The 23,909-nt window shown below is 38.5% G+C and overlaps 1 long non-coding RNA gene across 1 annotated transcript; it reads left to right on the top strand.

The window, feature by feature from the left end:
• Window positions 1–18,502: 18,502 nt before the first annotated feature.
• Window positions 18,503–22,552, top strand: LOC111192667 (uncharacterized). Its single transcript, XR_002650072.2, has 3 exons — window positions 18,503–19,194; window positions 19,387–19,458; window positions 21,547–22,552. It is a non-coding gene; the product is annotated as an uncharacterized LOC111192667 (long non-coding RNA).
• The last annotated feature ends 1,357 nt before the right edge of the window (window positions 22,553–23,909 follow it).

Genomic DNA, 23,909 nt, shown 5'->3' with positions numbered 1-23,909 from the left:
CACGGATTTAATACTGATCATTTACATCAGGGGTGTCCAACAGGCAGGGGTGCCCGCTGTTAAGCAGGTTTTTATAATGTGAGATTCAAAGTTTGAACGCTAAGTGTCAGAAACGGGCCAAAGAGTCTAAAAGCGGAGAGGGTGCGCATTTCTAGCGCAGAAAAACGGGCCAAAGAGTCTAAAAGCAGAGAGGGTGCGCATTTCTAGCGCAGAAAAACAAAGCAAAGAGTCTAAAAGTGGAGAGGGTGCGCATTTCTAGCGCAGAAAAACAGGGTAAAAGAGTCTAAAAGTGGAGAGGGTGCGCATTTGTATCGCAGAAAATGGACCAAAGAGTCTAAAAGCGGAGAGGGTGCGCATTTCTAGCGCAGAAAAATGGGCCAAAGAGTCTAAAAGTGGAGAGAGTGCGCATTTCTAGCGCAGAAAAACAAAGCAAAGAGTCTAAAAGCGGAGAGGGTGCGCATTTCTAGCGCAGAAAAACGGGCCAAAGAGTCTAAAAGCGGAGAGTGCGCACATTTCTAGCGCAGAAAAACAAAGCAAAGAGTCTAAAAGCAGAGAGAGTGCGCATTTCTAGCACAGAAAAACAAAGCAAAGAGTCTAAAAGCGGAGAGAGTGCTCAGTTTAAGCGCAGAAAAACAAAGCAAAGAGTCTAAAAGTTGACGTAATTAAGGAGTTTAATATTAAGAGACATCATGAAATTAAACATCAATTTGAAAAATCTTAGTTTACACAACACTGTCAAAGATAAAGATAGTAAGTCAAGTAAAATGGTGTGTAAATGAAATAATCAGGAAAAAAGTATTATTTAAAGTGGTATATTTCATTATTTGTTTTGTTACAGTCTTTGGCCCGTGACTTCAAATATATTTCTCTTTCTGGCCCCCAACAAAAAAAGTTTGGACACCCCTGATTTACATCAAAATTAATCCCAATATCTTTCAGTTTCCTCCATACATCAACTGTCCTGGGGCAATCAATCAAAAGATGTTCTACAGTTTCATCATGTTGACATACAGAGAAAGGACAGATTTTTGTGGTGACAAAGCAACTCCATCTAACTACACAACGAACAGCCAGCCTCCCTACACTAACCAACCACATTACATCCCTTATATTCTCAGAAATGTCTCTGGACTTTAGGTTTTTAATACACTGTTTGCTTTACTCTTCAGTTAGATATTTGCTGCTATGCCCCTGCCAGTCGTTGTCTGGGGGGCCCAGACCAGCTCGGGCCCTATAGTCAATTGGTGTTGCTTGCCTTGTTGCAAGGGGCCAGAGATTATCCATCACCCAAATAATAGCTGCTCTGTAGTGGTGTTCTGAGGAGTCCTTACCATTGAAGAACAGGGTGAAAGAGGGATAATAAAGTATGCAAGGAAACAGCTACAGGACTAAAGCCTTTTGTTTTAGAACTAGATGTACCAAAGTGTTTCTATGTGTTTATTGCAGCTTTGACCCAATGAACCCAATCTAAATCCCAAGGAAGTGGAGTTAGACGTTTTGCATTGTTTTCAAAGTGTAGGCGTTAGAACGGTGATAACAACTGATTCATTGACTGCGCTTAAATCACAGGAAAATAGTGGATGTGTGTTTTTTTAATGTTACTCACCATTATCAAACTCCACACACCACGCAGGTGTAGAGAAACGAATGGTATGACTGAGGCTGACTCATTCTCCCAATTCTGCTGTTTCACTACTATCTAAAATGATCTGTTCCTGTTCCACTTATACTCATCTCACACACTACAGCTGATAATGAAGACTAAGTCAGTGTGTGGGATTGCTGCAGGTATTTCATTGCTTGGTTGAAACATGTTTTGGTTATGCACAAAATTATCCAAATGTAGTTTTAAAACACTCTATTTACTCTATTCACATCCTATGTTCTTGTTAGAGGAGTCTTGTCATCTCATATGCAGATGCGGATAATTTTTTTAAAAGTAATATGGTAATTTTGAGTAGTAATATGAGTCTTTTGAAGAGTAATTCAAATCTTTTGCAAACGTGATTCAATTCTTTTTTTATTTTTTTCAAAAAGATTTGATCTTTTTAAAAGTAATTTTAAAGGTGTTTTTATTAAGATTCTAATCTTTTAAAAACTAGTTTGAATCATTTGTAAAATAAAGTCAAATCATTTAAAAGTAGCTCAAATCAGTTTTTTTAAGCAACATTATTTTATAATAGTTCAAAAATCTTTTTCAAAAATCATTTTTTACAAGTTGTAAAACTTCGAAGATGGTTCTACACTTTTTTAAAAGTCAATTTAATTTAAATTGAATCTTATTCCTTGCTGATCAGTAGTTAAAACTATTTTTTAATGATATAAATGAAAAAAATATATATATTTAACCTACTTTTGAAAACTGATTTCAGTCTTTTTTTTAATAGTTTAAATACATTTTTTATATTTAATTATTTTTGTCATTTAAAAAAGGTTTTTGAACTTTTTGAAGTAGTTTAAACTAGTTTTCAGAAAGATTTAAATCTTTTTATACCTTAATGTTTTGTTGATGTGTTGTGGAATCTGCCCAATTTGGCTATTTTTGGCTACTGTGGAAAGAACATTTTTCTTTGCGGTTTAGTATGGAGTCAAAAAAGGGTCATAAAGATTTTGAGTTTGTAAAACAGAAGTCACAAATGTACTGAAACTTGTAACTGCGTTTAAGAAACTTGTAACTGCATTTAAACAACTACATGCACGTAAATCCAAATCCACAAATTAACTGGAATGTGCAAACTTGAAACAGAAAGTAATATTAATAATAATTCAAATGTACAAATGTGAAAAAATATTTTAAATATATATAAATATATATTTTTTAATTTGTAAATTCAATCTTGTGAATGTGTGAATCACATGGAATTTGTGAGGTTGTAAATGTGACAGTGGGTGTTTTTCACTGTGGAGCTAAAAATCCTCTCATTCACCTTCTCTGCTGCGTGTGCGAAGCTCTAGCTGCAGTTGCGAATTTTGACCCTGTTTTGACGCCTGATTGATGGACCAATAGGAAAGCTTTATCCGGACCAATCAGATTACGGGGTTTGTTTAACCAATCAGAACAATGGGTGGGTCTCTGCAGCTCAGAGTACTGGGCGTGTCGAAAGGTGGTCCTCTATTGGTCTATTGGAGCTGACGTTCCGCGTGGCCGCCATTTTTGAGTCGGCCACCATGCGCCCCCCAGTGGATTAATTTACACTGAGGAAGGAGTTTAATAAACCGATAATATTAATAACTCTACCAATTTTTACCCGATTTACACACGGTTTGTTTTGTTACAAACAGCAGAGATGTAGTAATGATACAGGACGCTGTCACACATTACAAATATGTGCTTTCATGCTGAAATACTTTACATTATGCTCTTTATCAAAGACAGACATATGGTATAGCATATTAATTAGTACATAAATTAATTAATTTATTAATATATATATATATATATATATATATATATATATATATATATATGTGTGTGTGTGTGTGTGTGTGTGTGTGTATGTGTGTGTGTGTGTGAGTGTGTGCATGTACATAAATATAAAATTAATTCATATTATTAGAACATAATATAAAGTATTTCAGCATGAAAGCACGTATTTGTAATGTGTAAATCGGGTAAAAATTGGTAGAGTTATGAATATTATTGTTTTATTAAACTCCTTCCTCAGTGTAAATTGATCCACTGGGGGGCGCATGGTGGCCGACTCCAAAATGGCGGCCACACTTTCGACACGCCCACATCTTTCGACACGCCCAGTACTCCGACCTGCAGAGACCCACCCATTGTTCTGATTGGTTAAACAAACCCCGTAATCTGATTGGTCCGGATAAAGCTTTCCTATTGGTCCATCAATCAGGCGTCAAAACAGGGTCAAAATTCGCAACTGCAGCTAGAGCTTCGCACACGCAGCAGAGAAGGTGAATGAGAGGATTTTTAGCTCCACAGTGAAAAACACCCACTGTCACATTTACAACCTCACAAATTCCATGTGATTCACACATTCACAAGATTGAATTTACAAATTAAAAAATATATATTTATATATATTTAAAATATTTTTTCACATTTGTACATTTGAATTATTATTAATATTACTTTCTGTTTCAAGTTTGCACATTCCAGTTAATTTGTGGATTTGGATTTACGTGCATGTAGTTGTTTAAATGCAGTTACAAGTTTCTTAAACGCAGTTACAAGTTTCAGTACATTTGTGACTTCTGTTTTACAAACTCAAAATCTTTATGACCCTTTTTTGACTCCATAGTTTAGCTCTTACTGTGGTAGGTTTATAACTCTTGACGCATGCATATTAATAATAGACTACTGGAAACAAACACAGCCCCCTTACGCTCTGTATTGAAAACAGACATTTTTACAGCATCTTAAACTGGAAAGTCTCAGCCGGCGCTCAGAGGAAGCAAAATTGGCACTGCTCCCTCCGGGTGGGTAGATGGCGCTCTCTCCCCACATCACTCCTAGGGTGATGTCCGCAGCACAGGGCGTCTGTGAGCTGATGTATTGGAACCGAGCCACTGCGCTGTCCTCCAAGCGCTCTGGCTACTCAGCAATGCTGCATCAGCAGCAGCTTGAAAAGAAGCGGTGGCTGACTTCACATGCGTTAGTCTTCACCCTCCTGGTGTGTTGGGGCATCACTAGTTATAGGGGGAGTCCTAGTAAGTGGGTTGGGTAATTGGCCGTGTAAATTGGGAAGAAAATGGGAAAAATTAGAAAAAAAAAAAGGAAAGTCTCAGAATCACTTTAAGCAAATGCTAGGAGTCCAAAAAAAGCAGACATTGTTCTCAGTGTCACTGCAATGAATGAATGAATAAGAATTAATCATTATATTCACGTCTTTCCTACAAATTATTCATCTTCTTTCAAAAACAATTGACGATTCACTCTAATAGCGTAAAACGAGAAGGTCAGAACAGGTGCTGTCATTTGTCTGACATGCTGATACAGATCCGCTTATCAAAATGTTTTCCTCTTACTTTCCCACACATTCCAAACCCATTAAATACAGTCTGACTAAACTGTTGCACCTGCTGTTAACTGGATTTCCTGGAGGTGCTGAGAAATAGTAAAAGCCAAACACTTTTTTGTTCACTACATAATTCCTAATGTGTCCCTTAATTGAGTTGATCTTCATTATTAATCTACAATGTAGAAAAAAAATAAAATAAATAAGAAAGGAAAACATTGGATGAGAATGTGTGTTTTTTTTTCATTCAGCACAAGCTAACACTATTATGTGGTATGGCAAATGCTCAGTGTATAAATAGCATGATCAGCAATAGCTTATTTGCATAAAAGTGACAGATCCTTTAAACGGCTCTTTCTGAAAAGGACTGAAACTAAACGAAATAGAGCTGACAAGATTTCTTTATTTGAGAGCGATTTTTTGCAAAATAAATCAAAAACATGTTTTGTAGAGCCCATAGACATACAGCTCTGGAAAAAACAAGAGACCTCTTAAAAAGATAGGTTTCTTTGGTTTTACCAAATTAAAAACCTCTGGAATATAATCAAGAGGAAGATGGATGACCACAACCCATCACCAGGAGTGGCATAAAGTTGTCCAAAAGCAGTGTGTAAGACAGGTGGAGGAGAAGATGCCACGATGCATGCAAATTGTGTTTAAAAACCAGGGTTATTCCACCAAAAATTTATTTCTGAACTCTATTAACTTTATGAATATGAACTTGTTTTCTTTGCATTATTTGAGGTCTCAAAGCTCTGCATCTTTTTTGTTATTTCAGCCATTTCTTATTTTCTGCAAATAAATGCTCTAAATGACAATATTTTAATTTGGAATTTGGGAGAAATGTAGTTCGTAGTTTATAGAATAGAACAACAATGTTAATTTTACTCAAACATGTACCTATAAATATAAAGTGGTCTCTTAATTTTTTTCCAGAGCTGTATTCTAACCTGTGTGAAAACAGGTACAATATGTCATCTTTAAGATACCAAAGCAACAGGTGCTACTGTTTATTTATTATTATTATTATTATGACATATATGAGAGCAGTCACATATATTATGCTCTAGGCAGGGCTGGTAATCTGGCATACCGGGCATTTGCCCGGTGGGCCAACAGTCCTCAGGGGCTGATGTTGTTGGTAACATTAACTCTATTACATGAGAATGATGAGCAGTTGCCATTGATTAGTATTAATATTTATTGGTATTTTCATACTTCCCAAAATCTGGCAGCCACGCCGCCTTTATCCTCATAAAATAGCCAACGGTCAAGACTGAGAAGTGTTGGATGAGCAGCCAGTGTCCATTTTAGGCTGCATCAAAGCGTTTTAGATATTTAGGTTAAAGGTGTGCTAAAAGGCTGCATAGTAGTTTGAATTTGTAGCCTCTATGCTGTGGTTCAACATGGTTTAAAACGCATTCAAACAAGTGAAATAACATATTTTAAAACTGATTAATGATAAGTAAAAGCTTAGCAATTTAAGCATGACTAAAACAAGTGTACAAAAAAGTATAAAAGTAATATTAGCAAAGGTATGCCCACACTGAATAAGATCAAAACAGTGTCAAAAGCTTTTAAGACATAGTTGCGTTGCATGAATTCATAAAGCAGCCCTGTTTTTAGCCTGACACAAAAACATGTTATAGCTGTTTAAAGGAGGAAGCACCTTTAACCTGAAGAATTAGAATTGATCTGTTATATCAGAGAAATTGTGAAAATACATATTAGACATGATTTCAATAGAAAGGATAAAAAATCACTTGAACTACACAGAGCAGACAAAAATGGTTACCGTATTTTTCGGACTATAAGGCGCACTTAAAAACTTTTAATTTTCACAAAAATTGACAGTGCGTCTTATAATACGGTGCGCCTTTTGTATGGATTTTACTCGTCAGGTTGTAAGGAGCAGTAAACACACACTCCGTGCAGCGTTATAGAGAGTTTCAGTGCTATACAGAGTCCAGAGCCGTGCAGCTCCGAGGCTGGAGCAGCAAATAGCATTAGCTAGCTTATTCACTGTTCAGAGATCAGTATTATCTAAATTTTACTCGTCAGGTTGTAAGGAGCAGTAAACACACACTCCGTGCAGCGTTATACAGAGTTTCAGTGCTATACAGAGTCCAGAGCCGTGCAGCTCCGAGGCTGGAGCAGCAAATAGCATTAGCTAGCTTATTCACTGTTCAGAGATCAGTATTATCTAAATTTTACCCGTCAGGTGTAAGGAGCAGTAAACACACACTCCGTGCAGAGCCTTGCCGCTCCGAGGCTGGAGCAGCAATAGCTAGATGCTAACCGCTTAGCTAGCTAGCTTTTTCACTGTTCAGAGATCAGTATTTTCTAAATTTAGCACTTTTAATACTGCTGGAGCAGTATTATTAGAGTTAGATGCTAATCGCTAAGCGTTCACCGTTCAGAGGTGAGTTATCGGCCTGTAAGTCTGTGCTGCTTTGCCTGGCTAGCATTAGCTAGATGCTAAGCGCTAACTCTCTCAGAGGTGAGTTTTATCAGCCTGTAATCTGCTTGTTTACCGTGTTAAAACAAGCTACGGGGGACGAATCGCTAGCTAATATCTCACTGTCTTACCAGAACACGCAGGATTACTCAGTGTAACGCTGTCGTTTAAGTTTGGGTTAACTTTACTAGTTTAGGTGACTAGCTAGCGTGCTAGCGGATAGCTATGCTAACGCTGGTGCAGCAAGCCTTAGTGGACATCTGGAAATCTAAGCTTACTGTAAATAAACTGAAGCACGTTACTCACCCAAATAAACAGTTTTCAGGAGAGGAATCTGTGTAGATTAATATCCAGCACTCGTTTGACTTTGAAATAGCTAGATTTGTATACTGAGACGCTCCACCGGCAAGCGACCACCCCCGGTGGGGGAAGGGAAACATGGCGCCACCCCTGTTCACTTTGATATAGGCACCCTTTCTAGTGTCACTTAACGCGCCTTATAATGCGATGCGCCCTATGTATGGAAAAATAGCAGAAAATAGGCGTTCTTTGATAGTGCGTCTTATAATACGGTGCGCCTTATAGTCCGAAAAATACGGTAATAATGAGTTAACAATAGACACTAAACATCTTATATTTAATATGTTGATGATACATTATGCTTCTCTGTAATCCCACATACATAAATTACAAGTCGGTTGTGCTCCGCTAATTATGAGGGGCCGGTCTAAGGGACATTCCAGGATTTTGTTACATTTCCTGTCCCACCTCTTAAATATTAAATGTACATATCCAAAATATCTAAATGACTATTTTTTGTAAAAAAAAAAAAAATGCACTTGTTATAAGACAAACTGTAAAATATGGTGGAAAAATAAGCTCATTAGTTATTATTCAAAAGACTGAATACCTTTGGACCACCTCAACTTTTCTCTTGTCCCACACATTGGGTGACCAACTCCTTTGGCAAATTTAACAATTAAAATAAGCTCTAAATAAATGACTTCCTCTTGTATATTGTTGATATGCATCTCCTTTATTTATGAAAACAACTTCTTTGGTCTACATTGTATTGCATGTTACAGTTTTTATGCTATTAAGTTGTGTCCCACAACATGCGCTCAACCCTTTTACCATAAGGAATTTTATCTGGCAGAGAAAAATAGTTAAAAATATTTGTCTACTGGCACAAAGGAAGTTACATCACAAGGACATTTTCTGCCCACATGGCAAGACCAAGAGTAAGTGCTCTAACAATTTTCAAGATTTTTCCAAATATGTTTGTCCAAGTTGTGTGTGTCGCTCAGTGAACGCAACCCTGTTACTCATATTGTAAGACTAATAATAAATAGAGTAAAAAATTTCTTTATATACTTATATAACCATGTTTGTCCTTGATCTTGTATACATAGCTAAATTTTACAGTTAGCATCTGTTCCTGGGGTAAACCACAACTTAGCCTAGATTTGCAACCCTGTTCCTCGCAACCCTGTTACTCGCAACCCTGTTACTGTAAGTTACCAAATATATTGCATAATCTAATTTTAAAAACTGCTTTGATACCTGAGCTTGACGAATCAAACTTTTTGATAGTCTATTACCTGTATTTAATAAATATATGACTAAAAATGATCAAATTGAAGATCAAATTTTCAGAAGTGACCACCCCTGAAATGTACCAAAATCCTGGAATATCCCCTAAACCAAAAATGCTAGGAATGCTTTTTTGTCCCAGTCCAGCCATAGCTGTAGAATTCTACAGTAAACCAATGAGATGCTATAACTGCATGCCTAAACTGTAATCCAGAAGCCAAATTTAAAAAGTAAAAAGGTAGTAAAGGAGTGATATATATAGTTGTTAATGAGTGAGCTGATGTTGACTGAAAGGGTTAGGTTGTTGAAAGCAATAACCACAAGCATTTCTATAACATTTTTATAAGGTCACAGCCGTCATGCTCTCTCAGAGGTTTGAAACATTATCTACGTGAGTCAACGCTGGAAAATATAAGTCAAGTGCTGACACACTTGCACACAATATTAATGTTTGGGGCATGCCCTCAGTTGTTTGCCAACGAAAACACAACACACTTGATACGCTGATAGACTGCTAAGCCTGCACAGGTTCAGAACAGCACAGTAACTCATAAAATCTAAATGGTAACTCCCTAATTGTAAGTTCAAATTGATATGTTGCTCAGCACCTGAGTGAGCACCAGTGTGGATGGAAAATCTAGGATTTAAAACCACTGATACCAACAGATAGCAACAAAAGAAACAAATGTCATTTCTGATAAAAAACAAGTGAGAACAAGCACTAGACATAACAGGATATAGAACTGATCAACTGATCAATTTCTTCACTAAACTCATAAAATTTACAAGATGAAATTAAATCGAAAAAAAGGCTCCACATATAAACTGTAAACTGCAAATAAACCTATATATATATATATATATATATATATATATATATATATATATATATATATATATATATATATATTGTGGCGTGAGTCCGCCCCACGCCAGAGCGTACAGCCCTGTCTTTCCCAGCTGGTCCGCATCAGGACTGATTAAGCCGCCAGCTGGGACAGGCATAAAAAGAGAGCCTCAGCTCACTCAAGGAGGGGGACATTGACTGGGGAGCTGGGAGCTGAGGCCGCACGGACCTTTAACCAAAGACAAAAAAAAAGACTAAATATCCTAAACGCGACTAGAGCCCCACTGGGCTAGCGTTATGCTGCTTTAAGTTTGTTTTGGGTGTGGTGGAGGGTATTTAAGCCAAATAAAGGTATGATTTGAGTTCATTTACTCCCCGTGTCTGTGTATCTCTCTGTACTTCCTACTACCGGGTCACAGTGGCCACGCCCCTAACCCCAGGGGCCTGTCACAGTGGTGGAGAATGAGGGCAGGGTCCAGTGACCCGGTAGGAAGAAAGCCGTGGAGTGGAGCACGACACGGGGTTGTATTGGGCTCAAGTCGTGCTTTCGTTTGGCCACCCGAAGCCACACCTTAGTTTTTGTTTTGCCTTTTTTTTTTCGCGCAAACAAAAGAAAAAATGCCTCGCGGGAGGAAAAAGAGGAGGCCTGCCCCCAGCTACTCACCGCCGCTCACCGCCACTTATATATGTAAGACCTATATAATATCCTAATGATTTAACTTACAAATGTAGTCCTAATTTTGTACGAAACACATCTGTAACTAAATATATCTTATGTCTTTTGGCAAATTATTCAGCTTAAACACTAATTCACCCTTTGTAACACTGAAGCTCACTGAAACATAATTTATTTGCTGTATCATAGCATAGATTTTACTTAAATAACTAAATTGTAGCACCATATTAACTCATGCATATTTCCTATTGGTTCCTGGCACCATTTATTTGCATAACTGAATGGTCATGCCCCCACCATGGTTGTGTCTCTGTTGTGTCTTCTTGTCTTTCCAGGACTTCTCTTTAGGTGCTCGTGAAAGGTCGTCTTACAATAAGAAGTACAGTGCGGTAGAGAGAGCTTTTCAATTCTCGGTGTCCCAGTTCTCTCTCTCCCAATCTTTTGTTCAGAACAGCTTATATACTCTTTCCACAGTAGCTTATATGGTGCTCTGCGTACCTAAATATTTCCAACCACCCTATTTACGGCTTCATTATATACATAGAAAGAACTTCTGAGAAGCTGTTCATTGTTTACCTGAAACCATATGTGACATTTCACCTCATGTCTGTACACTTTTGTGCTGTCAACATTAATGCAGAAATGTACATCTTAGAGATTTTGAAGCAATATATGCTGCTTTCAAGATGGCCTCTTTTCCTGGGATGTCCATGCCTTTTTCAGCAGAACAATACAAAACTACGGCTCTGGAACAAAATATAAAATAATCAAGAGGAAGACTAGAGGATTATCACAAGCCATCAAACCAAGCTGAACTGCTTAAATTTTTGAACCAGGAGTGGCATAAAGTTCCAAAATCCAAAAGCAGTGTGTAATAGAGGTGGGCGGATCGATCCAAATATCGATAATATCGATACCAACGCTGGTATTGGTATTGAGCGATACTCGTGTAAAAATATCGATATTCAAGCTTTTTTCTCTGCCGCACGCACTGACTGTTTCGCGAGATTCACCACAGTCTACTCTCTGGTCACTTGTTGTTGCACATGCGTCACATGGCTCAGCAAAGCCAGCCAAACCGCCACGCAGGTAGGCTCAGCCTGGCCCCGCCCACTCAGCGCTCTCCTCGAGTCGACACGCCTCTACCTCAGGAGATTTGTGTTGAGTGATATTTTTTTACACTCTGTTTATTTTGGAAAAACTTCCATTTGAATTGCACTGAAAGGAAGACAATTCCTTATTTTTTATTGTTTTTCCAAATGACAATTCTATTAAAAAAAAGAAACAAAGAACTAGAAAAGATGTCTAGTGAGGGGAGAATTTTTATTTTATTTTTTTATATTTTTTTATTTTATATTTAAGCTTTGTTTTGTTACTGTTCCATTGTTTCTAAACAAAAAATGTTGATTGTGATACTAAAGTATTTTGTTATCAATGTTTGGTGAAATTATATCCTAGGTTTTTGGATCATTTGGATCTATAAAGCTTAAATATTAAAAAGTATCGGTATCAGTATCGATATCGGCAATACTGGCCCTGCGTTTACTTGGTATCGGATCGATACCAAAATTCCCGGTATCGCCCACCTCTAGTGTGTAAGACTGGTGGAGGAGAACATGCCAACATGCATTAAAACTGTGAATAAAAACAGGGTTATTCAACCAAATAGTTTTTTTCTGATTTCTGAACTCTTAAAACTTTATGTATATGAACATGTTTTCTTTGCATTATTTGAGGTCTGAAAGCTCTGCATCTTTTTTGTTATTTCAGCCATTTCTCATTTTCTGCAAATAAATGCTCTAAATGACCATATTTTAATTCGGAATTTGAGAGAAATGTTGTTTGTAGTTTATAGAATAAAACAACATGTGGTTTCCTAATTTTTCCAGAGCTGTGTATGCAGCACTCATTACAAAAGTATGGCGGAGGAAAAACAAGGGGTACAGGTATTGCATTGGTGTCCTGTCCACACCCTGTTCCTGTCTGTCCTCGTGCCTGTGTGTAATTCCCACATGACCCCTGCTCCTCTGTGTCTCCTGTCTCAGTTGATTTCCACCACGTGTCTCCTTTGTAGCTCCGCCCTTCCCCAGGTGTTCATTGTGTCATGTTCCCATTTATAGATCCCCTGTGCCACTTTGTCTACGTCGGTCTTTGCACCTTCACATGTCGTTTGTCTCTCTCTGTGTTTCAAAGCTTATCTCAGTGTTTTCTTGTCTCTCATAGCCTTAGTCCCTTGTTTCTCGTTTTTTTGCTTGTTCTCTCGTTTAATAGTCTATTTCCTTGTTTATGTATTAGTTTATTCCCTTATATATATATTTCCCTAGCCCTGTTAGTTTATTTCTAGTATCTCTTGTTTGTTTCGGTTTATGTTATTTTGTTTCACTGTTTATTTTGGTTATTGGTTTGTCTTTGTTACGTGTTTACTTGTGCCTTGTTTCTTTGTTTATTTGTTATTTATTTTTTAAATATTTATTTCTTACCTGCGTTTACACCTGCCTCCACGTCTTCCCTGCACCACATCATGACAATTGGTCTGTCTGCAGTACTAGCCTGTTCCCGATAGACAACATGTGAAGAATTACACAATGACCCTGTGCTGTTATCCATATTCAGACATATTTACAGGAAACAAACACATAAAACACATATTTTAAGTATATTTATTAGCTAAGTAAATAAGTCGTTCAGACACAACATGCACTATTTTGAGTTTATACTGTCTGCAATTAAATAAGAGTGAAAGAAAATATAAGCAAAACTGCAATTGTTTATTCACACTTTCCATACTGTCCCGATTTAGATTTTAGATTTTTCTGGTATTGTACTTGCAAGAAATGTCTGTGTGCAGTGTCATGGCTACATAGATGATGTTCTGTAACTCTAATATTCATGGTATTCGTTGATGTAATAGGTCAAATACTTTGACTTATTTCCATACAAAACACTCATCAACCTAATGGTTCCAAGAAATCATTTGACATTGTTTTATAAATAAAGAGAAGGAATGCGACTGATGGATATAATCAGTGACTCATCCAAAAAAAACTTCCTAGACATCAATGTAATCATTTACAAATATTTCTAGATGAATTATTAGCACCTTAGACACCAAGGTCACTTTCAGAACCTCAGACCCAACTTTCACTGCAATACAATCTTACCTAATGTTTCTAAAAGTAACTCAGTAACATTCATGGTAGTTACTAAATAATAAGTTTCACATTAAAAGCTGAATAATATTCCTCAACTTTCACACTTCCGGTGGTCAGGACCTTGAAGCCTGATAAATAAAGGTCATCAGCCACATCAATATAACCAGTCATGCATGTTTGCAGTATCATCACATTATGACCAAAGGTACACTGTGTTACTGTTTTGACTGGATCACACACCTAATAACTCCAGGCATTCGTACAGGACTCACAGGAAAACTCCATGGCTTAATCACTGTCTTCTGCACATTCTGTCCATTCTGCCTGTTTATAGGAAGAACTCTGTGTTTTTATAGACTTCTCCCCATTCACAGGTTTCTTCATATTTATAGGCATCTGCCCACTTAGATTTCAAAATTCACAAGCTTCACAGGCTTCGGCCTTTTCAGAGTTTTGACAGAATTCGACCCATTTACAGGCCTGGTTTCTGCATATTAACAGACCTTTGCCTCTTCACAGGCTTCTACCCATTTACATGTTTTTGCCCATTTACAAGCTCCTGCCCATTCACAGGCTTCTGCCCATTTACAGGCTTAATAGGCTTCCGCCCGGACACAAGTCTCTGCCAGTTCACAGGCTTCTGCCTATTTACAGGCTTCTGACCCTTTACAGGATTCATAGGCTTCTGCCCATTCCCAGGCTTCTTCCCATTCCCAGGATTCTGCCCATTCCCAGGATTCTGCCCATTCCTAGGCTTCTGCCTATTCACAGGCTTCTTCACATTTACAGGCGTTACAGGCTTCTGCCCAATTAATGGCTTCTGGCCAATTACAGGCTTTTGCCCATTCACAGGTTTCTGCTCATTCACAGCCTCCTGCCGAGTTCAAGTTCATGTTTGACTTTATTTATGTAACACTTTAAACAATGCAATGCAGCTTGACACAGATATAAGCTGAAGTACTTGAGTGTGAGTGAAAGTCAGAGGAGCTCATTCTGGGGGAACTATGAGAGGAACTAAGACTAAGAGGTTGGAAACTCACCAACCTCTGTTCGGCACAGGACAACAACCAACAGCAAATCAATGACATTATTAAATAACAGATACACAGTAATACAAGCTCCTGCCCATTCACAGGCTTCTGCCCATTTACAGGCTTCTGCCCATTCACAGGATCCTGTCCATTTACAGGCTTTAGAGGCTTCTGCCCATTCACAAGCTTCCGCCCATTTACAGGATTCTGTCCATTTACAGACTTCATAGGCTTCTGCCCATTTATAGGCTTCTGCCCATTCCATTCACAAGCTTCACAGGCTTCTGCCTATTCACATGTGTCTGCCCATTCACAGGCCTTTGCCCATGTACAGCCTTCTGCCCATTTACAGGCTTCTGCCCATTTACAGGCTTCTGCCCATTCACAGGCTTTTGCTCATTTACAGGCTTCTACCCATTCACAGGCATCTGCCCGTTCACAGGCATCTGCCCGTTCACAGGCCTTTGCCCATTCGTAGGTTTTACAGGCTTCTGCCCATTCACAGGCTTTGCCCATTTACAGGCTTCTGCCCATTCAAATGCGTTGCCTTTTTACAGGCTTTTGCCCATTTATAGGCTTCTGCCCATTCACAGGCTTTGCATTTTTACAGGTTTTTGCCTATTCACTGGCTTTACAGGCTTCTGCCCATTCACAGGCTTTACAGGCTTCTGCCCATTCACAGGCTTTACAGGCTTCTGTCCATTCACACGCTTTACAGGCTTCTGCCCATTCACAGGCTTTGCAGGGTTCTGCCCATTCACAGGCTTCTGCCCATTCACAGGCTTTGCCCATTAACAGACTTCTGCCCATTTACAGGCTTCTGCCTATTCACAGGCTTCTGCCCATTCACAGGCTTTACAGGCTTCTGCCCATTCACAGGCGTCTGCCAATTCACAGGCTTTGCCCATTTACAGACTTCTACCCATTTACAGGCTTCTGCCTATTCACAGGCTTCTGCCCATTCACAGGCTTTGTCTTTTTACAGGCTTTTGCCCATTTACATGCCTCTGCCCATTCACAGACTTTTGCCCATTCACAGGCTTTTGAACAATTACAGGCCTCTGCCGATTTACAGGCTTCTGCCCATTCACAGGCTTCTGCCTATTCACAGGCCTTTGCCCATTCACAGGCTCTTGCCCATTCGTAGGCTTTACAAGCTTCCGCCCATTTACAGGATTCTGTCCATTTACAGACTTCATAGGCTTCTGCCCATTTATAGGCTTCTGCCCATTCCATTCACAAGCTTCACAGGCTTCTGCCTATTCACATGTGTCTGCCCATTCACAGGCCTTTGCCCATGTACAGCCTTCTGCCCATTTACAGGCTTCTGCCCATTTACAGGCTTCTGCCCATTCACAGGCTTTTGCTCATTTACAGGCTTCTACCCATTCACAGGCATCTGCCCGTTCACAGGCATCTGCCCGTTCACAGGCCTTTGCCCATTCGTAGGTTTTACAGGCTTCTGCCCATTCACAGGCTTTGCCCATTTACAGGCTTCTGCCCATTCAAATGCGTTGCCTTTTTACAGGCTTTTGCCCATTTATAGGCTTCTGCCCATTCACAGGCTTTGCATTTTTACAGGTTTTTGCCTATTCACTGGCTTTACAGGCTTCTGCCCATTCACAGGCTTTACAGGCTTCTGCCCATTCACAGGCTTTACAGGCTTCTGTCCATTCACAGGCTTTACAGGCTTCTGCCCATTCACAGGCTTTGCAGGGTTCTGCCCATTCACAGGCTTCTGCCCATTCACAGGCTTTGCCCATTAACAGACTTCTGCCCATTTACAGGCTTCTGCCTATTCACAGGCTTCTGCCCATTCACAGGCTTTACAGGCTTCTGCCCATTCACAGGCGTCTGCCAATTCACAGGCTTTGCCCATTTACAGACTTCTACCCATTTACAGGCTTCTGCCTATTCACAGGCTTCTGCCCATTCACAGGCTTTGTCTTTTTACAGGCTTTTGCCCATTTACATGCCTCTGCCCATTCACAGACTTTTGCCCATTCACAGGCTTTTGAACAATTACAGGCCTCTGCCGATTTACAGGCTTCTGCCCATTCACAGGCTTCTGCCTATTCACAGGCCTTTGCCCATTCACAGGCTCTTGCCCATTCGTAGGCTTTACATGCTTCTGCCCATTCACAGGCTTTGCCTTTTTATAGGCTTTGCCTTTTTACAGGCTTTTGCCCATTTACATGCCTTTGCCCATTCACAGGCTTTTGCACAATTACAGGCTTCTGCCCATTCACAGGCTTCTGCCCATTCACAGGCTTCTGCCCATTCACAGGTTTTTGCCCATTCACAGGCTCTTGCCCATTCGTAGGCTTTACAGGCTTCTGCCCATTCACAGGCATCTGCCCATTTACATGCTTCTGCCCATTCACAGGCTTTTGCTCATTTACAGGCTTCTGACCATTCACAGGCTTCTGTCCATTCACAGGCTTCTGCCTATTTACAAGCTTCTACTCATTCACAGGCTTCTGCCCATTTATGATTTGTAGTGACTCTGTACTTCCACAGCCCAAAGGCTCTCTGCTCCATTAAGCTCATAGGCATTTTGGGCTCTGTCTGCCTGTCTGAGGAAGGCAAGTGTGAGTGTGTGGTAAAGTTCCAGTTCATGTTTGACTTTATTTATGTAACACTTTAAACAATACAGTGCAGTCTGACACAGGTCCAAGTTTGTGTGAGTAAAAAAGTCAGAGAAGCTCATTCAGGGAGAAAGAAAGAATAAACTGACCTCTGTTCAGCACAAGAGAGAACAATCAACAGCAAATTAAATACCTCATTAAATAACAAATATACAGTCATTCAAAATACAGAAATAGAATGATCAGTGTAAATATAACACAACATTTGTATTTTTTGCTATAAAAAAACATATTTTCTTATTCTTTAAAAAAAAACATTTAACTGGGCATCCAAATTATTTTTGGTGTCATAAAACATGTACTCACATCTATATTTACCACCCTGTTATTTTACCTCAGAATGAAACATTGTGTTGGATAAAGTTGCCATATAAATATAAACTAAACATGTTATTGTTTTTTTTTTACTTGTAGTGAAGAGTGAAGATCTAGGCATCCAAATGGGTAAAGTAAAGAACCATTAAAGAACCTTTTTTGGAGAATGTAGTGTAGTTGGTATAATGTAATTTGTTACAGGCCAATTTATTTTACTAGTCTAATGTGTCTCTGGCGGTGTGTATGATGACTTATTCATATGATTGACAGGTCGGATTCTACTGTTTGATGATCTCAGCACTTAGCTATTCAGCTTAGCAACTTCTGTTTAACTGTTTGACGTAATTAACAGTAGTTTCTTTGGTGACTGGGCTAATTTCCCGGTTGTTTACCCATTTTCTAAGTAAACAAAGGTGCAGGTGAGGACTGTACGTGAGGATTGTAATTCACTTGGCAACCTGACATCACTCATTCATTTTAGAATTTCCCCTCGGGGAACAATAAAGTATCATTTACTGAATGAGGGAAAAAAGAAAAAAAGGTTTTAGTCCTGGTCCTAATGAATATTTTTGTAACACTGTATTGATTTTTTAAAATCACAGTTTAAATTTTCTATGTAAAAAAAATGGTGACTCTTATTTTATCAATATATTGGTGTGTTTTTACCAGATGGACCAGATCCAGGCACCTGTGATTTAACATCCTAGATGTGTCCAGGGTGATTAGTCAAGCCGCAGCAGAGCCATCCAAGCAGGAGGAAAATTACTGATTACTGCCAGACCACCAAAATCAAGAAATTACTTAAAGGTCACCTTCCGTCGTTTTTTCTTTCATTTTAAAATGTCTAGTTGTGGTCTCTAGTATGAATGAATGACATGTGAGCCGTTTTTGTAAAAAAAAAAGTGCTCAGGTGTCTCTGAATAGCTCTTTTTTAATGGACTGTTTTAGGGGTGTGTCCAAAATGACCGGATTCCAGCTTTGCTCATGAATATTCATACATGCAAACAGCATGCAAATATCTCTCCTCTGATTGGCTAGGAGCACTGCGACGCCCCTCCACCGCTCTGCCGCTCACTGCCTCCCACCTCCTAACTGATGAGCGTGATGTTGCGTCGCTTCAGCTCCGCCTCTGGGAGTTTCTCGAGCCAAGGTGGGCTGGTCTGTGAGTTTCTGCCTACGTAGGCAGAAAGATAATTCAAAATTCACCCGTTTTTCGGAGGGGGGAGGGGGGATTTCTTTGCTTAGCTCCTGCAGACAATGGGGGCTGCAAAACAGTTTAATGTGCAGGTGTACACATTCAACTCGGAAAGACCTACTGTATTCCACAAAAAACAAGAAAAATCGGATTTTCGCGGAAGGCGAGCTTTAAATAGAACCTGTCTGACAATCTGAAGCAGCTAAAAGATCTCAAAAAGCAACACATTATGCCTCAAACTGAAGAAATTCAAAAACAGATGAGGAAACAAACTCATTGGCATCTGTCAGTCTGGAAAAGGTAAGTCCAATACAGTAATTCAAAATACAGAAACAGAATGATCAGTGTAAATATAACACATTTGAATTTGTTTGCTATAAAAAACATTATTTCTTATTCTTAAAAAAAAAAAAACATTTAACTAGGCAATTATTTTTGGTGTCATAATACATGTACTTACATCTACATTACCACCCTGTTATTTTACCTCAGAATGAAACATTGTGTTGGATAAAGTTGACAGATGAGGAAACAAACTCATTGGCATCTGTCAGTCTGGAAAAGGTAAGTCCACCTCTGAATAAAGGTTTAGGAGTTGCCTAGTCAAAGTCTGATTGAGATGCTTTGGCATGATTACAAATTCCCCTTTTTATGCTTAAAAACCTTCCAATGTGGCTGAATTATAACAATTAAAAAAAATACTGTTCTGTAAAAAAGAGTGAGATAAAATTACACCACAGAGATGTGAAAGACTTGTTGCCAGTTATCAGTAAAGCTTGATTGCAGTTTTTGCCACCAAAGGTGTCACAAAAAAGTTTATAGGTTTAGGGGCAAACTCTTTTTCACACAGGGCTAGATTGGTTTGGATATTTTTTTCCTTTAATAAATTAAATTATTGTTTTGTTAAAATTTGCTTTTTTATATTTACTAGGTTATGTATGTTTACTATTAAGGTTTGTTTGATAATTGGAAAAAAGCAAAAACAAAAGAAACCTGTAAGGGCAATTTTTTTTTATGCCACAGTAGCTGTCAGGTTTTCAGGTACCGATGTAAACTTAAAATTAAATGGACAAATTTGCACCCTGGCTTATTGTAACTTAAGGGAAAGATTTTGTACCCTAGGGAACAGGTCACTTTGTCCAATTGTACCATTCTTAAATGCTACGTATAGGTTACAACAGTGTACTGGCTTAAAAATGATTATTCTTTTATTTTTATTATAGTAAAGGGCTTTAACTGGGCATCTAAATCATTATATGAGTCATACTATTTTTATACAGAACCAATAACCTTTTTTTGGAATGTAGTTAGCCATTCAATTTAATTTTGATATATTATGAGCATATTTATTTTAATACGATAGTGTGAGTGAGTGTGTGTTTTGGGGATTTTTATATGATTGACAGGCCTGCTATTACTGGTAAATGATCTCAGAGCTTAGTTATTCAGCTTAGCCGCTTCTGTTTTATTGCTCAATGTAATCAATAGTAGTTTCTTTCTATTTACAGATGTTTGCACACTCTCCCTGTAAACAAAGGTGGAGACTGTACTTGAGTAATTTTTGTGCACTTGACAACCTGACAACCCTCCTACACTTTTACTTCTTCCTTGTTTTTAATGAGTCAGAATTCACACACTGCTGAATTTTTACGAGAATGAGTTTTGGGCGAAGTAGAGACAACTGGATGAAAGTCGGAATGGTTTTGTTTAATAACATGAACCTTTATTTAATTGCAGAGAGTATACGGTATTTAAAGTGTTGTTTGGAAAACTCTGCTAAAAAAAACAAACAGTTACTTTAATGTACATCTAAGTGCATGCCTATTAAATGCAATTGAACTGAAAGGTAAAAAGTAAATGATTCTCTGTTGAATGTGACCCTACATCTAACTCTAACCCAAACTGTAATTTTAACATTGACATGTGACTGGGTTTAGGCTTAAATTTTAAATTTAGGTTATGGTTATGGTTAGGATTAGGTTAGGTGTAGGGATAGATTATGTTTTGAATCATTTTCATGTTGGAGGTGGATTAATTGGACCTCTAAAAACTGCTTTAAGACCGTTGGAGAATCATTATCGGTTCTATATTATGAAGCCAACTAAGAGAATAATGCCAAGAGGGGGCAAAGCTGGCATCAAAGCAAAAGATTCTACTTTGAAGAATTTAAAATATAAAACATATTTTAGCTTGTTTAACACCTTTTTAATGATGACTTTATAATTGCTTATGAATTCCTTTATAGTATATATATTTGTTCATAGATCCGGTGCCTTCTGATGTATTAATCTACAATGTAGAAAACAATAAAATGAAACAACCATAGGATGAAACAACCATCGTTCCAGAGAACACAATTCCACAATGCTGCTGGCTTTATACCTCTCTAAACCAGACCTGGCATTAAGCATAATACCAATAGTTCTAGTTCCATGTTTATCTGCTCCATAGCACTTCTCTACATAAATTAGACAAGCAAGCATTTGTCATCTGTGTCAGAAATTAGTACAATTAAAACCGTTTAATTGTATTCATCAGTACAATTATGTCAATACACATTACTGTCAGTACACAGGATGTTATTAAAGCGGTCATTTTGATAGCACTGCTATAAACAGATGGATACAGATAAGGGTATGTTTCTATTTGCAGGAGCTGCAAGAGTCCATCAACAAAACCTCTCCATGGACTGCTGCCATCGTTTCTTGAGAAAGCACACCCAAAATGCGTGAAAAGGAGTACCCCTCTCTAGAAGTAAGTAATATAATACAGGAAATTGACAAATCCTGCACCTAACAGCTGGGGTTATGCATAGGGCTCAGCCAGGATCTACTACTCACTCAACTAACAACAATAGCAAAACCACCCCAATCTGATACTGGCTCGACAAGAATCCAGAAGCACAGCCAAACACTATGTTCATGGTCCATTGCCTCAACTGCCAAGTAACAGACCTACCAAAAAATAACCTATGAACACACAGAATCCCTCCTTAATCTAAGCTCACTTCCTTTAACTATGGCAACAACACACTTACCTAAGCACAATCACACACAATAAATCACATTATAAGTTGCGTGAGCAGAACACAGCAACCACTACCACCCGATACTGGCTCGACAAGAATCCAGAAGCATAGCGAACTATGTTCATGGTCCGTGCCTCAACTGCCAAGTACTCAGACGTCTACAAAAACTCATGAGACAAATTATTACAAGAGCAGGACCACACCAATCCCCTTCATCCAAACTCTAACACAAACTTCAGTGCAAGCTCTTCTCAGGGGTCATCAGGCAGGCACCTTCCTTCGTCAGTGTTTCGCTGAATTAGGCCCACGACACCTCCAGAAGGCTCAACAGTGAAGTCTGGCGTCCCAGACCCACCCCCCTCCAAGCCTGCTGTAGAAGCACAAACTCATTCCCTTCCCCACACAGCCTCAGCCCTTCTAGAAGAACATTAACCGGATTGTTCACTGCCAGCAGCTTCCTGCCAACACAGAATTACTTTGTTAAGAAAGAATGTGCTGTTTGGCTTTGTGTGCAGAGAGGAACTGGACCGTTTAATCTGAGTCTAATCTGAAGAAACACTGTGTTTGCTAAATTTGACAAGCTGTTTACAATAGCAGGTAAAAGTTGCTCCTAGAATGTTCTTTCTCTCATTTTACTGATTTAAATTGGACTAAGTAATTAAGTATTTATATAAGTATTTAAGTAATTAACTATTGGAGTAATTATTTTTTAGATTTTTTTTTTTTTCTACTCCTTACATTTTTACAGAATTATCTGAACTTTCTACTCATATTTTTTTAAGTAGCCTTGTTACTCCTGTTTCATTTCAGCTAGTAAATCTGGCTTCTCATTATAAAAAAAACTATCCAGATAAATCTCTTCATCCGGATAGAGTAAATTTGAGTGTGGTTGGATGTAGAGAAGCATAAACATAGATCATTCCGACGCCCTATTGGTTTATACTGTGATCCATCACACCTGCACACGTCCCGCCCCCTCAACCCCCCCTCCCCCCCACTCCCCCCACTCCAGCACGAACATAGCTGACATATGAAGATGATCCATGGCTCAAGAGACTGAAGAGAACTTGAGCTCCTAAAATATCCCAACTTATTTTATTTATATGTGTATATTTGTAGCGCATCACAAATGTTACACATTAGGAATTTAACATAACATTATAGTCATTATGGCTTAAAAATACTTCTTTTTTAAAGAGAGGTAGGGCACTATAGGTGTCTGTGGCATGTCATAAGCCTTTGTACTGAACAACTTTCATCTTTTTTTCTCCTTTACATTACTTTTATACTTTAAGTAGTTTTTAATTTAGTGCTTTTAATTTTTACTTGTGTAAAAGCTTGAGTTGGAACTTAAACCCTAGTATCTATACCTCTTAAACAGTAATGAATGTGAGCACGTTTTACACCTTTCCCTGTTTATTGCTAAAATATCTGCTTCTGTGTTCAGAATTAAACTGGAAGTGGGTAAGGCCTACACCTAAAACTGACCAGGCCCATTTTGCCAAACAAAACAGATAAGAAATTAACCTTCAGTTTTATATATTTATATTTGGCTTGTCCTGCTGGGAAATAACCGAGGGATTTTCTAAACTGTCAGGACGGAACAAAGAGCAGACACATGCAGAGTAAAAAGTGAAGAGGCTTTATTACAGAAATCTGATATAAAAGACATATCCAAAACTGATCAGGAGTTATGTGGGTGTGAACAGATCAAGCGAAATGCATTTATGTATTTTTTGGAGAGTCAATATACTGCCCTGAGGGCAGAAATGTTCAGAATTTATTTATTGTGGAGCACAATGAGGTAGTGTTTAGATCACACTACTGAATAAAGTAGTACAGAATAAAGTACAAAATACTGTATTTTCTGTATTGTGTTTTTTCGCCTCTTGGATTCACTCTGTTAATATGTTAGCCATTTGATCCACAAGACCTACACAGTATATTGACTGAGATCTGCTCAGTATATTAAAGAAATGCATTTCTA

Source organism: Astyanax mexicanus, chromosome 12, assembly GCF_023375975.1.
Source record: "Astyanax mexicanus isolate ESR-SI-001 chromosome 12, AstMex3_surface, whole genome shotgun sequence".
Lineage (NCBI taxonomy): Eukaryota > Metazoa > Chordata > Actinopteri > Characiformes > Acestrorhamphidae > Astyanax > Astyanax mexicanus.
This window is presented reverse-complemented; position numbering and strand designations above follow the sequence as displayed.